At 40.5% G+C, this 13,681-nt stretch overlaps 1 protein-coding gene across 7 annotated transcripts in view; it reads left to right on the top strand.

Annotated features, from left to right (window-relative positions):
* Positions 1 to 13,681, top strand: part of PIK3CB (phosphatidylinositol-4,5-bisphosphate 3-kinase catalytic subunit beta) — a 99,896-nt gene that overhangs the window by 44,002 nt on the left and 42,213 nt on the right. For 3 of the 7 annotated variants that reach the window (XM_083506355.1, XM_083506354.1, XM_083506356.1), the window contains exon 2: positions 2,166 to 2,285. The exons of 1 other annotated variant lie outside the window; for it this stretch is intronic. The gene's annotated coding sequence lies outside the window, so the exon portion shown is untranslated. Of the gene's footprint in view, positions 1 to 2,165; positions 2,307 to 13,681 lie in introns of all 7 variants that reach the window. 3 more of the 7 variants (XM_083506353.1, XM_083506352.1, XM_083506358.1) reach the window with 1 other exon arrangement.

The following is a 13,681-nucleotide window of genomic DNA, read 5'->3' as shown; positions in this document are numbered from 1 at the left end:
AGGATAAGTGTGTGTGTGCACGCGCATGCGAGTGGTTGTGTGTGCATGCCAGTGTGGTGGAGGATGGAAACAGCAACATGTATTTCCAAACAAACCAGCACAGAGAAGATTTGTGGAGTATCATCTACTATACATGGTCATAGCCCCTCTGTCTAAAATCTTTGACTCATACTGGACTTGTATTAGCAGTGGCAGTTGGAGATTGCGGAACTGGGAATCTTGCACCACTCTTCTGCAGATTGTAATTCAGGGATGGGGAATCCATGGCTGTCTAGATGTCCTGGATTTGAATCCCATCAGGCTTAGCCAGCATGGTCAGCGGTTGGGGATGATGGGAACTGTAGTACAACAGTACCTGGAGGGCCACAGGTTTCCCACATCTGCTGAAACCAGTAAAGTCTGCTACTAGTTAGGTTGTGTGTTCAGTAGTACAGATCTGTGGGGGCTTCGTGTTGCATGCATACAGTTGCACAACCAATTTGTGCAATCTGCATACTGCTTCAGGTCAGTGGAAAACTGACCCATATAAATGGGTAATCCAGAGGGGAAAATTGTAATGTCAGTGTCTGCACTACATTGATTGGTAAAATGCTATATAACTATCAGTGGAATTTCCCCCTAAATGGGTGGTGTGATGCTATATAATTACTATTGATGCAGGTCTGGTTTGTGGTGGAACAGTTTGCTTTGCAACAGTGCAGACACAAGTGCAAATAAAGTCTGAGCACCTGTTATGCAAAGAATTAGGGCTGCAGTCTTGTACTCTGAGAGAAAGCACATTGAAATTGATGAAACGTATTTCTGGTAGGATTCAACTGCAGATTTTATATCTACTTGGCTACCATTTGAAATCTTCACTGACTATATATTTAACAATAAATAAATGGCCTTCACTGTTAGTGTATCAATAAGTTACCTTCTGTCTACCATTGTCATTATTGGAGATATTGGTGGTGGCACTTATAAGTAGACTCAGAGGTAATGGATTACAGCTGAAGCAGCAATTTGTACCCTAGTTCTTGTACCCTTGCTGATGATAATAAACAATATTTGAGCCAGACTGCCAAAAAATAGTGGGGAAATGCCCTTCCTTTCCTGTTAACTGATCCTGCGTATTTAATTTTATTAGCATAGGCTGAAAGGTGATAAGGGAGTTCTTAACATCTGGTATGTTTCTTCTGATGTGTAATGACTTAGTAGAGATCTGTCATTTGTGTACACAAATTATCCTAAGCTGACTTTGAATAGCTATACTAGGCTTGCAGTTGGCCACAAACCTAAGGCAAAGTTCCTTCCTGGGATTCCAAAGCTTTGTACTGATACAGTGTTTGTACTTTTGATACTGTAAGAGGGTGTGCAGCTGCTGCATCTTTTGCTCTTTTCAGCTGGTCATCTCCTCATCCATCCCACTGCATATTGCTATAGTAGAACCATGTAGAGCCATGACAGTCATAGCAGGTGGGTGAAAGCACCCAGGAAATATCAGGGCAGGAGGCACAGTGGTTGGCTCCTACCTTTGTGTTTTAGAGCCTTTAGAACAGAAATGGGGAACCTCTGTAGACCTCTAGATGTTGTTTTACTCTAACTCCCCTCAGCAGAGCTCCAGTCAACATGGCCAATGGTAAGAGATGACGGGGGTTGTAGTTGAACAACATATGGAAGGCTAGAGGTTCTCCACTGTTGCTTTGAATGTATATGGACATGCTCTAGGTAAGACCTTAAGCAGTCCTTTTCCTTCAGGAGCATGACCTGCCAGAGCTGTCATTCAGGTTGTTTTGTAGCACTCAGTTCCTTGTGTTGAATAGTTTACTGCAGTGCCACTTATTGTCTATGCCAGAGCAAGCCTAAGGGGAGTTGGGTTCCAGCAACATCTGAAGATCACTTTGTTGGCTTCCCTGCATCTAAGCCAATAAATTAGTGAATATTTTATTACTATTATAGTACCATTATTATTATTATTATTATTATTATTATTATTATTATCAACAACAGTAAAATTGTGTGGATTTCACATGATGTTGTACTGTGGAATGTTCAGGGAGAGTATTTTGGCTGGATGTGTGTTTATTAAGGGCTAATTTGGAGTTTCAATAATTTAAAATTTCATTTCATGTAATTATTTTAAAAACATGCCAATTCCCCTTTCTTTTTCTTCTTTTCTTAAGGGCTAACTTTTGAACATCTGATAGAGCCTTCCAAGGAAACCAGGAGAAAAGATGGTTTGTACAAATAAGCTTACATAGCCAGAATGAAATCAGAAGAGTTCTCTGGGAAAAAGCAAAAATGTAAGCTCTTCCTTTTTCAAGGTACCATTCCATACTTATGCTACTTATTTATTTATTTATTTATCTTAATAACATGCTTAGAAGAAAAGTCTAGGTAGCTGTCATTATAGATCAGCTCTTAATGCATGCTCTGTTGGAAAGAGTAGAGCTTTTAACCCTAAACTCAGTGTTTCCTCTCCAGACACACAGGGAGGAGAGCAGGTTTGCATCAGCAGGTGAAACCTTTCTTTTGTATGTTTAGACGTAGGTGGGAATGAGGCTCCTTGAACACAGACCCTTTGTGATCAGATCCCCTGATGGTATAAGTGTCTTTGTGCATACAGCTATATGTTCACAGAGCCCTATTTTCATCTTTGAACACTCAGGATTGGCTTTTCCTTCACACACGTAGAACAAATGCGCATTAAGGACTTTTGTGTCTGTCATTTTAAAAACATAAGACTTTGGATACTGGGCATATTTCTGTTATGTTAAAAATCTCGCTCAGATCTAGAAAACCCTATGCAGTTCATTTAGGTAAGAATAAGTCCTCAACAATTATCGTTAACTACAAATGATGATGTGGAATAATGGTTTAAAGTGTATTTGCTAACCATGGTTTACCTCTGTATCATGTATAAGGTCTTCTCCAGCGTCACTGTTTTTAATTGCCATGCTGGCTTTGCTAGTGGCTTACTACTCTTATCCCATGGGGACAGGTCTTATTCTGGCAAGCAAAACCATGAATTTACAGTGGTGCCCCGCAAGACAAATGCCTCGCAAGACGGAAAACCCGCTAGACGAAAGGGTTTTCCGTTTTTGAGCTGCTTCGCAAGACGAATTTCCCTATGGGCTTGCTTCACAAGACGAAAACGTTTTGCGAGTGTTCCGATTTTCCCCCGCTTCCCCCCTTTTTTCTAAGCCACTAAGCCGCTAATAGCCTTTTAGCCGCTAAGCCTTTAATAGCCGCTAATCCACTAAACCGCTAATAGGGTTGCTTCGCAAGACGAAAAAACCGCTAGACAAAGAGACTCGCGGAATGGATTATTTTCGTCTTGCGAGGCACCACTGTATCACATTTTTGTAAATTTAACTCTGTTTAAGGGAAAACACCATTGTGTTAATTATCTTAAACATTTGTCTGCACTGTAACAACTTGCCTGAGTTCAGTAGATCTTAGACAAAATAGAGGTTGCATCAAGAATGAAGAATCTGGCTCCCCAGGTGTTGCTGGACTACAGCTTCCATCAGCCTTGATTATTGGCCATTCTCACTGGGTCTGATGTGAGTTGTAGCCCAACAATACCTAGGGAAGGCACAGGTGTCACATTGCAAAACCCACCCAATACTTTGAGAAGAAAAATAACTGCAGGGGGCTGCAGACCTCACCTGACTAAAGTTGATTTTCCACTAATTTTCTCAGTAAACAAAAATGAGACAGTTACCGTATTTTTCGCTCTATAGGACGCACTTTTTCCCCTTCAAAAATGAAGGGGAAATGTGTGTGCGTCCTATGGAGCGAAGACGCCATAGCCCCGCGACCCTCTCCCGGCTGGAGAGGTGACGCGCGAGTATGGCAGGAACCTCTACAGCCCCGCGTCACTTCCCCAGCTGGGAGAGCGCACACGGGGCTAAAGCAGCCCCCCACGACCCTCTCCCGGCTGGGGAGGTGACGCGCGGCTATGGCAGGAGCCTCTCCGCTGCCCCTTTCCGCTGCTCCCTGACCAGCTCTTTGGGGCTGGTGGTGGGCTTTCCCCCGCCAGCCCCAAAGAGCAGGTTGAAAGGAACCTGAAGCCTGGAGAGTGAGAGCGGTCAGTGCACACCGTCCCCTCTCGCTCTCCAGGCTTCCAAGGTAGCTGCCTGAACGCACCTTAAACCGCACCTTGTTTTAGAGCGGGAAAACAAGAGGGGGAAAGTTCTCCCCCTCTCTGTGCATCGCCTCCTGCCGCTTCACTGAAGGGGCGCTGGGCAGAGAGGGGGAGAATTTTTTTTTCTTGTTCTCCCCCCTCTAAAACAAAATACGTCCTATTGTCCGGTGCGTCTTATGGTGCGAAAAATACGGTATGTGTCTGCCATGTAGCATCTGGGTTTGTGTGGACAGATGTTTGATTGCAGAAATGAACCTGGATTTCCCATTGTCAGACTTTGGGGCCACTGCACAATGCAGGAAATCTCATACTGGATACCTTCATTCTTCAGGCCTAGCTAAGCAGCTGTTCCAATCTAGGCTCCTGAGATTTTGTAAGTAGTTGTAAACAGGAAGTGTTCTGGAACAGTCATAGTTCCACCTACTACTTCATCCTATTAGTCATTAAAGGAACTTGATATTTATCAGGCCTGATTATTCTTGTATGGCATCTGTAAATGGGAATCTGGGGGGGGGGGAGAGAGATTATTATTATTACTATTTTTTTAATGTCACCCTTCAGTTGAAACAAAACAAAACTCACAAGGTATATAAAAGATACATAGGGGAATGGTTTTCTTCTACTTCAGGCAGGCTGCTAAAGGATAAAATAAGTTTTCTGTATTGTCTTATAACTACTGCTCATACTTTTCTGTAGCTGAGTAATGAATTGCAGCTTGTTTGCTTTTTTTTTGTTTGAATTCTCCATTTACCCATTTTTATTTTTATTTTGTTTTAATGCATTTTCCTCATTCAGCATTGATTTATCTTATGGGGCACATCTGTTTATGACACTTATAGAGCCTGAATAGAATAGAATTCTGTGGCTCTTAATTACTGAGGACCCCCATTAAATCAGTTGGCATACTGGATACCTTTCCAATCCAGTAAATGTAGTGTTGATAGGCAAAATCAAGAAAATACTACCTATTTCTTTTTTTAAAAAAAAAATCCTTCTTGGTTTGCTTCTTGAAGGTCGGTGATTGGACATTTGATCAGTCAAAAAGGAGTGGTCAAGTTGTTGTTTTTAAGCCTTTAAAGTTATAGAAAGAAAGATCACAAACAACAAATTTGTTACCTGTGTGAATTACAAAAACAAATTGATACTGGTAAACAGTGGGTTGCACCAATGCTAAATGCTAAACCTACTCAGTCTGAACCCATTGACGTAGATGAACTAACTTAGAGTAATTGATTTCAGTCGACCAACTCCTAGGAGAACTTAGTAGCATTCTGTGACTGCCCCCCCCTTTAAATGAAATATTTTATCTCTGCCTCTGCCTGTACCTTAGGAAGCTCTAGATAGCATACATAGTTCTGACTATCCCAACATCACCTAATGAGCAAGTGTAGATTTGTGCCTGGGTCTTGCTGGTCTTAACCCAACACTTGACCTTGCTGTGCGGTGGTATTTGTCAATAGCAATTGCTTGTGTTCCTGTTTAAAGGTATTTGAAGATGCTTTCAGTTATAACAGGCCTGTGGTAGAGATGTGAAGTTCCAGGGAGAAATGGAAAATTGGAGGGGTGAACACTACAGTGGTGCCTCGCAAGACGAAAATAATCTGTTCCGCGAGTCTCTTCGTCTAGTGGTTTTTTCGTCTTGCGAAGCAACCCTATTAGCGGATTAGCGCTATTAGCGGTTTAGCGGCTATTAAAGGCTTAGCGGCTTAGCGGCTAAAAGGCTATTAGCGGCTTAGCGGCTTAGAAAAAGGGGGCAGAAAGCAAAAAAAAATCGCAAGACTCGCAAGACGTTTTCGTCTTGCGAAGCAAGCCCATAGGGAAATTCGTCTTGCGAAGCGCATCGAAAAACGGAAAACCCTTTTGTCTAGCGGGTTTTTCATCTTGCGAGGCATTCGTCTTGCGGGGCACCACTGTACATCCCTCCATTTTCTCTCTCTCTCTCTCCCCCCCCGTTTCCCCCCCTGAGAAGTTGGTTAATACTTAGGGAGAAACGGGCTATTTCCCAGAGTCCGTTCCCCCCCTCCGAAAAACTGAAAGAACCAGGAAAAGTATCTGTGTATCTGAAAGAACCAGGAAAAGTAACATCTGGGGATAAATGTCAGAGAGTAAAAGCTAAAGTGAAACTTGGGACCTAATACTAGACACATAAAGGAACAAAGAAATAGGAATGTTCTTGTTGGTATTCATGGTAGTTAGAACTAAATGTTGAGATATTGATTCAACTGTCAAATTCCTGTTTATTTTTCAGTGGATGGTATGAGAACAGAATAGACTTCATGAAAATCATTTATAAGCAATTTATGTTTTCAATAATACTAATACTTAGCATTTTTATATTACTTGGAGTGTTGAGTACTCTTAGTATACTCAGAAATCCTTACACCACCATCCCCAGCCTGGGGGATCCAGATGTTTTGAACTGCAACTTCTGTCAGCCTCAACTAGCATGGCTATTGGCCATCCTGTGGCTAGTGGTAGACCAAAACATCTGGAGGGCACCAGATTGTGTGGGGCTCTCCTATAATGTAGGTAAATATCACTGTCCCATTTTATAGATGAGAAACTTTGAATATTACTTCATTCTACCTAGGAGTTGAGGTGAGATTTGAGAGACAATCCCCCAGCTTGCATTCTTGGCTACTATGCCACACCAGCTGTACACCAGCTTAATCTTTGTTAGGGAGGATAAAAATCTTTTAAATACATTCTATAAATGCATGTGGTCAAAGACAGGCTTGCACAATAAGTTCTTCAGTGCTGGTTAGTGCGAAATCTAAGTTTCTGGATGAAATAAAAACCATTCCTAGTGGTTGCTTTAACATCTCCAAACATTGTACTTTCACAGTTCTTCAGTATAATAAATATGTTCTTCAATTAGAATTATCCTGGCCAAATATTACAAGTCTTGAAAAACATACTTGTGGTACAGCTTCCACTGTATTTTGCTCCTGAGCGAGGTTTCGTGTATCACAGAAGCTCCAATTAAAGGAGAAAGACAGAGTAGCCACAGACATTCAAACAATGGTTTCTTGCCAGCTAACTTCACTGCTATCCAGGAAGGGGATATTCTGTGTAATGGTGCAGAAGGACCTGTCAACGGCTGTCTTTCATAGCTCAGGAAATCAAATATTCTCTTGACTACAGCAAGCTTTGCTAATATTGAACAATTCAGTGATCAGACTGAGTCTGCAGTACTATGCATACTACTTTGGGAGTAAGTCCCGTTGAACTCAGTGGGAATTAACATCCAAGTAAGCATGTATAGGATCAAGTTGCCCTGCAGAATTCAGCTCTGACCACAAAATCACACTGTCATTGTTCTGAGCAGCTGTGTAAAGCTTATGAAATGTAACAAGAATGAAAATATTTCATTTAAAAGTATTGAATGTCTATATTACCGTTTCTACTCTTCATTAGTGTTTGCTTATAGAAGGAGTGTGAATGTGTGGTGTAATGTTTTTAATATTAGAAAAATACAAAAGAGGCACAATGTAGGAAAATACTGTTACATAGAGAAGAAATAACAAAGGTGCACCTTGTCCAGAAATTTCCTGTTCCAGAATATAACAAATGTGCTACTTCAATAAATGTGTTTAATCCTGAAGATGCTATTTAGAAATTGAGGGAGCAATAGAGTTTTCCCAAATGACAGCAAAGCAATGGTGAGAATATTTATTAATAGTTCTTAATTTCATCAGCCAATTTCATCAGCAGAACAAAACTGCTTCAGGGTTTTGAAGTATTAAATAGCTAGTCACTTCATTTCATTTACCAAGAATGTACAGTATGTTTAATGTTATGTATGTTAGTTTCTCCAGGGTAGTTGTTAAAGTCTGTGATCACTTATTGAAATATCAGGGTTTGTAATGAAACATACTTGAAGCATTGATATGGGTTGAAGGTTACTAAAGAAGAAATCCTCCTAATTACTTCTGAGGGGAACATCCTATATGAAAGCTGCTATGCTGTGGTAGTAGTCCCCTATTGTAAAGAAGTGCGGCAGAGTTCACTGGGTGATAATTTGAGGGCCAAAGTAGGAATTACATGGGAGCCATGTGTCTTATCAGAGTCTTTGCCTTCTTCACATATATAGCCACTGGGCATGAGGATTAAGTATGTTGGAAGCTGCCTGATGCCAGGCTATCCTGTTTTCCATCTAGCCTAATATTGTCAGCAACATCTAGAGGTGCACAAGTTCCCCATGCTGACTTTAATTGTATCATCTATTCACCTTTACTGGAGACCCAGTCAGTTACCCACTAATTTGAATAGATTATGTATTTAACAGAAATTATTTGCAGGCTGTACTTGATGTATTTGCAGGCTGTTTGTTCATTTGACCTCTGAAGAAGACCTTTAAATAACAAATGGCCAAAATGTGTTGGGCTGTTTTGAAAACAAGGTCCTCATTTTGCCAACATCTTGAGATACCATTTCCTTTAGTCTGGGTTTGTGGGGTTTTTGGTTTTTTTTTCATATGAGACATCCTTTTTCATGGGTGGTTGTTCCGTCATGTCTTGTTCAGACCCTGAGAGTTATGGGCCCTGTACTTTTCATAGTCATGAAATTATGTCTGGTAAGAATATGCCCTTACACAACAGTAGAGATAAAATTTGTAGGCTGACCTGTGTGTGCAAGATATTTCATGTGTACAGCTGTATTTGAGATTTCATCTTTGTGTGGATGCTTGGAGATAGGCTGATCTGGTGTGCCTCCAGGTATTGTATGAAGTAGCTAAATTACCAACTGTAATTCATAGTCAGTGCAGAAAACATTTCAGGGAGGAGCCATAGGGGAGCTATGAAAGGGCCTTGCCTTCTCACCTCTTTCTCAGACGCAGCCAATATAATTTTAGGTCCTGTGGCTTACAGTTTGAACTGGGGACACAGCAGCTGATGTTTAGTTTTTTAGGTTCACCTCTTTCTTCAGTTCTTCACTAAGACGCAAAATATCCTTAGCTCCTAGAATAGTTACTCTCATTCTCAATATTGTCTACAACAAGGATCCTGAGATTTTCTGGTTGACCCAACCATTTATTGATTATGGTATTCAAACCTAGGGAAATCCTTTTCTTTTTCACATTTCCTTTGGCAGGGAGTGAGTGGGTTACAAAGATAAGAAAGAGAGACTGGTGGGGTGAATTTGCCATGGGATTGTGAATTGTCTGAGACAGAGGAACCTAAGATTTGGAGAAGTTCAAGGACACTCAACTGAGAACCTGCACTGTGGCGGGAGACTTTAGAACAGAAGTGTCTTTTTTGTATGTTAAGAGACTTTTCATATCAGCAGTGTAGTAACACCTTTAAATTACCTCTAACAGTAAATCATAGATAGCAGTGATGAATGAAACAACGTAATTAAAATTAGAACAAAAATCTGAAGATTTGGAAAACAGATATTTATCTAGTTTTATGATACAAAAGAATTAGAAAGAAAAGAGACTTTTAATAATCATGTGCCTCCTTTTACAGTTTTGCATCTGGGTAGAATTATTGATAATTGAGCCCCTCTCTTCAATAGGGATGAGCTAGCCCCCCCCCCCAGTTCTGCCCCATTTTTATTCCCAGATTCTATTATGTCTTAAATTTAATTACAGTTATAAGTTGCTAGAAAAGGGGTGAGACTAAATTACTGACTGAGTCAGGTAGTCATGTTGAAAATCGCTACAAAGTGCCAGGAAAAGAAACCATTATTAAGATCAACTTTATAATGGAGCATGTGAGGTTTTTGAGATAACATGGGTTCTGCATGTTTGGGATAAGCATTGTGAACACTGATTCATTGACAACGTGACCCTCTGAACTGCAGTTGACCTATACAGATGCATGCTGTTCCAAAAGGCATTACAGCATCTTTTTCTATTATATTAGAGCAAATGAGAAGTGCTACGAATTACTGAGCATGCCATGCATACTCTTAATAGAATAATTAGGAAGCAAACTAAAGAGTACTTTAAAAGGGATGTGCAGAACAAAGGCAGGGGCTTCCGCTCAATGTTAAGCCATTTTGTTTTTAATTATTTATACCCTCCTTCAGAGAAACAGTGTACAGTATAGCTCTTCCACTGTGAAACGTATAATGCCTTCCGGTAAACACACTGCATTGATGAGCCATGCTGAAGTAAAAGCCTCTTACAAGCCTGATTACTTGGGGAAGGCTCATAGCTCAGTAGGAGAGCATGTGCATTGCATGCAGTCAGTATTTGGAATCTCCAGGTAGAGACTCCTGCCTGAAATCCTGGAGAGCTTCTGCCAATCAACAATAAACAGTACTGAGCTAAATGTCCCAATGGCTTGGCATAATATGTCTGCTTCCTATACCCACTAGGAACTTCTGTTGAACTGGATGGGACCTAACACCCCAGGAACTAGGCCATAGTACATATGACACAGTTCTGTGCATGTTAATTCAGAAGGAAGTCCCACTGTGTTCAGTGGGGCTTACTTCAAGGTGAGTGTATGTGGGATTGTGGCCTTGTGATCTAAGCCTTAGACCCAGCAGGGGCCAAAGATTATTCAATTCACTATATGTCTTAAAATGGCATTCTGTTAAATGATATTCAGTATATGCCATCTTTTACCTAAGTTAACTATAAATACTGGTGGTGTGCACCAGCCACAGGATTCACGTTGTATCTGTAGCATTGCAAAACAACTTGAACTGTGTTGAATCCACTGTCTTTCTGATTTGGCTTGTTATTCAAGTCTGCATCATATCTCTTAAATCCAAAAGTCTGTTTCTCCCATCCTATTGACTGAAACAGGTAATCTGAAAACAGAAATGGATGGAGCTTGAAGGCAACAGGGCTCTTCCTGGACCAGTCAAACTGCAGGGTTTTTGTGTGTGTGCAGGGAACCTTGACAAATTTGTCTAACCTTTTATTTTTTTCACAGAATTGGATGCAATTCACAGGCAATTTGTTGGCCCCTCTGATAGGATAAAGGGTTGTATCCAATGCCAGGCTTTTGTTTCCTCTTATGCCCCTGCTCTCTCCAGCCCTCCAGTGCTGAATTTGAGGGGACAGGTTGGGAAATTATGTTGTATGCAAAGAGCTAAAGCATTGGCTACATCCCAAAGTCTGCCACTTTCAGTAGAATAGGTGTAGTGGTTTTCCTACAAGGGCAGACTTTATCTTGTGGGGGTGGGTTAAATAGAAATCAGTCTGGAAACTGATGGCAACAAGGTGGTGCCCCTGGATAATTGGGTAATGATGGGTTGGCAATGAGCAGCACAACTGGGATTGTACTTCAGGGACAAACTTCCATAGCTGAGTATGTCTCTGTGTATGTGAAGATACTAGACCTAGAGAAGGGGGGAGAAAACCTTAATATAAATTAATAATACTCACCAGGAAGAACTAAATGTAATGGAATGACAGATATTCTAAAATTGGAGGCAGGAGAATGAAGCCTTGAACTAGCAAACTAAAACTGGGAGAAATAGCATTTTAAATGAATGAAAAGCAACACACACAACAGTTTGTGTGGGATGGGGACTCTAATAAAAGATTGCAGAAGCCTAAAGAAAAATACAAATGGAATGAAAAATAATTTAAGTAGGTGGTATTTGTTGGAAAACAGAAAGGGATTGAAATAAAAAGGAACAAATAAATCATGTGAAAACAGAAATGGAACTGAAGGAAACTGGAGCGATCCTATACTGAGCTCTCTTAAAGGTTTACAAACTAAGAATGAACACAAATTGATTGAAGTATTGATTTTTAAATTGTTATGAAAGAGACAGTGATTCAGAAGGGCACCAACACCCTTCCCTGAAATCACTGTGTTCGGAGTGTCCCGTGAAAATAATTCACTGTGGTTAAAACATAGACCTGTTCAACAAAATGAAAGATTCCACCCCCCACCCACACACTCCTCTACTCAAGTTTAGGGTGTTTCTCTAGTCAGCTTGGTCACTTTAAATGGAAAAAGGCAGTGGTTTGGGGGCACCTGAGTTCACAGAACAACTTTAGCAAGTCCCTGATACCACCTGAGATACCTTCTTAATGATGCCATCACTCCTATTTGCTTCATAATTTGAACTGCACATGGAGGTGATAGACACCCCTACCAAGTACTGCAACTGACAAGCACAAATTATGTAGAAAATGTGATTATGATGTATTATGGTATCTTCAGAAAAAAGTAACATGTTTTTTAAAGAAATACACAGTTGAATAGGAATATTTGGCAGTTTTTCAATGCAGCGTCATGTAGAATACTTCTCCTACTGTATTAAAATGTGAGGTGAGTTTACATCATCAAGTGCAGCAACTCAAGCAAAGTTAAAATAGAAAAGTTCCAAACTACTGTTTTATATATAAACTGTATACTATTTTGTATATAAATGCATAAACACACAAGAAAATGTACTTGCAGAAACTACAAACATTAAAACAAACAGTTGCGTGATTCACTGAACAAAATGTGTGTTTCTACCAACACTTTTAAATTTACCTGTCACATTTACCTATCACATATGATATGACAGCCATCTTCAGATATCTCAAGGGCTGTCACGTGGAAGAGGGAACAAGCTTGTTTTCTCCTGCTCTGGAGAGTAGGACCCGGAGCAATGGCCTCAAGTTACAAGAAAGGAGATTCCGACTAAAGATCAGGAAGAACTTTCTGACAGTACAAGCTGTTTGACAGTGAAGTGGTCTCCCTCGGGAGGTTGTGGACTCTCCTTCCTTGGAGGTTTTTAAGCAGAGGTTGGATGGCCATCTGTCTTGGATGCTTTAGCTGAGATTCCTGCATTGCAGGGGGTTGGACTAGATGACCCCTGGGGTCCCTTCCAACTCTACAGTTCTACTCTAGAGATTTAAATCAACTACAGATTTCAACTTTCTTATTTAAAATACTTTTATACTCTCCTTCATCAAAATGATATTGAAGTTGTATTGTTTCAAACAAACAATAGTTAAAGATAACAAAACAAGAAGCTGCAGTTAAATTATTATTATTTTTTAATGGAAGCCAAACCTGCCTATCTTCTTGCACTTGGTGGAGGAGGAAGAGAGTGTGAGAGCCAAAGGCCCACTAACATTCATTCCCATCACAGTCAACTATGGTTCATCATGATGTCTGAACTGGCTCATTAGGTATAAATAGTTGCATACAAACTTTTTTTTCCCTTTTGCTGGGGGCTGTTTAAAATTCCTCTCATGTAACTATTTGCCACAGATGGATCTTTGGCATTATTTCAACTGCTGGATGTGAGGGTGTTAGTCATTCACAGGCATCGCCTTGCATTATACAGTTTGGCCTGTGATTCATTCTCATAGCAGTCTCATGGCTGTGACAAGTGCCATTTTCTGTATAAATACTTTGCACTTCTCTGACCTTTATGTTGTCCGCAAGTGGCACAAATTAGAATGGTGACTGGATGTCATTTCTGAAATAAGCTAATCTGTTTCGTTGATAAACAAAATGCTCACTCATTCCTTTCTACTGTGCAGTTGTTGTATTTGCATATTGAAAACACGCCCCCGAATGCTAGTTTGATTTGAGCGCTTGCAAATTGATCTTCACCTGGGACACTGCCTCCCTC

Source organism: Podarcis liolepis (assembly GCF_965112155.1).
Source record: "Podarcis liolepis genome assembly, chromosome: 5".
In the NCBI taxonomy this organism is placed as follows: Eukaryota; Metazoa; Chordata; class Lepidosauria; order Squamata; family Lacertidae; genus Podarcis; species Podarcis liolepis.
Note: the sequence above shows the minus strand (reverse complement) of the source record. Positions and strands in the feature narration are given on the sequence as shown.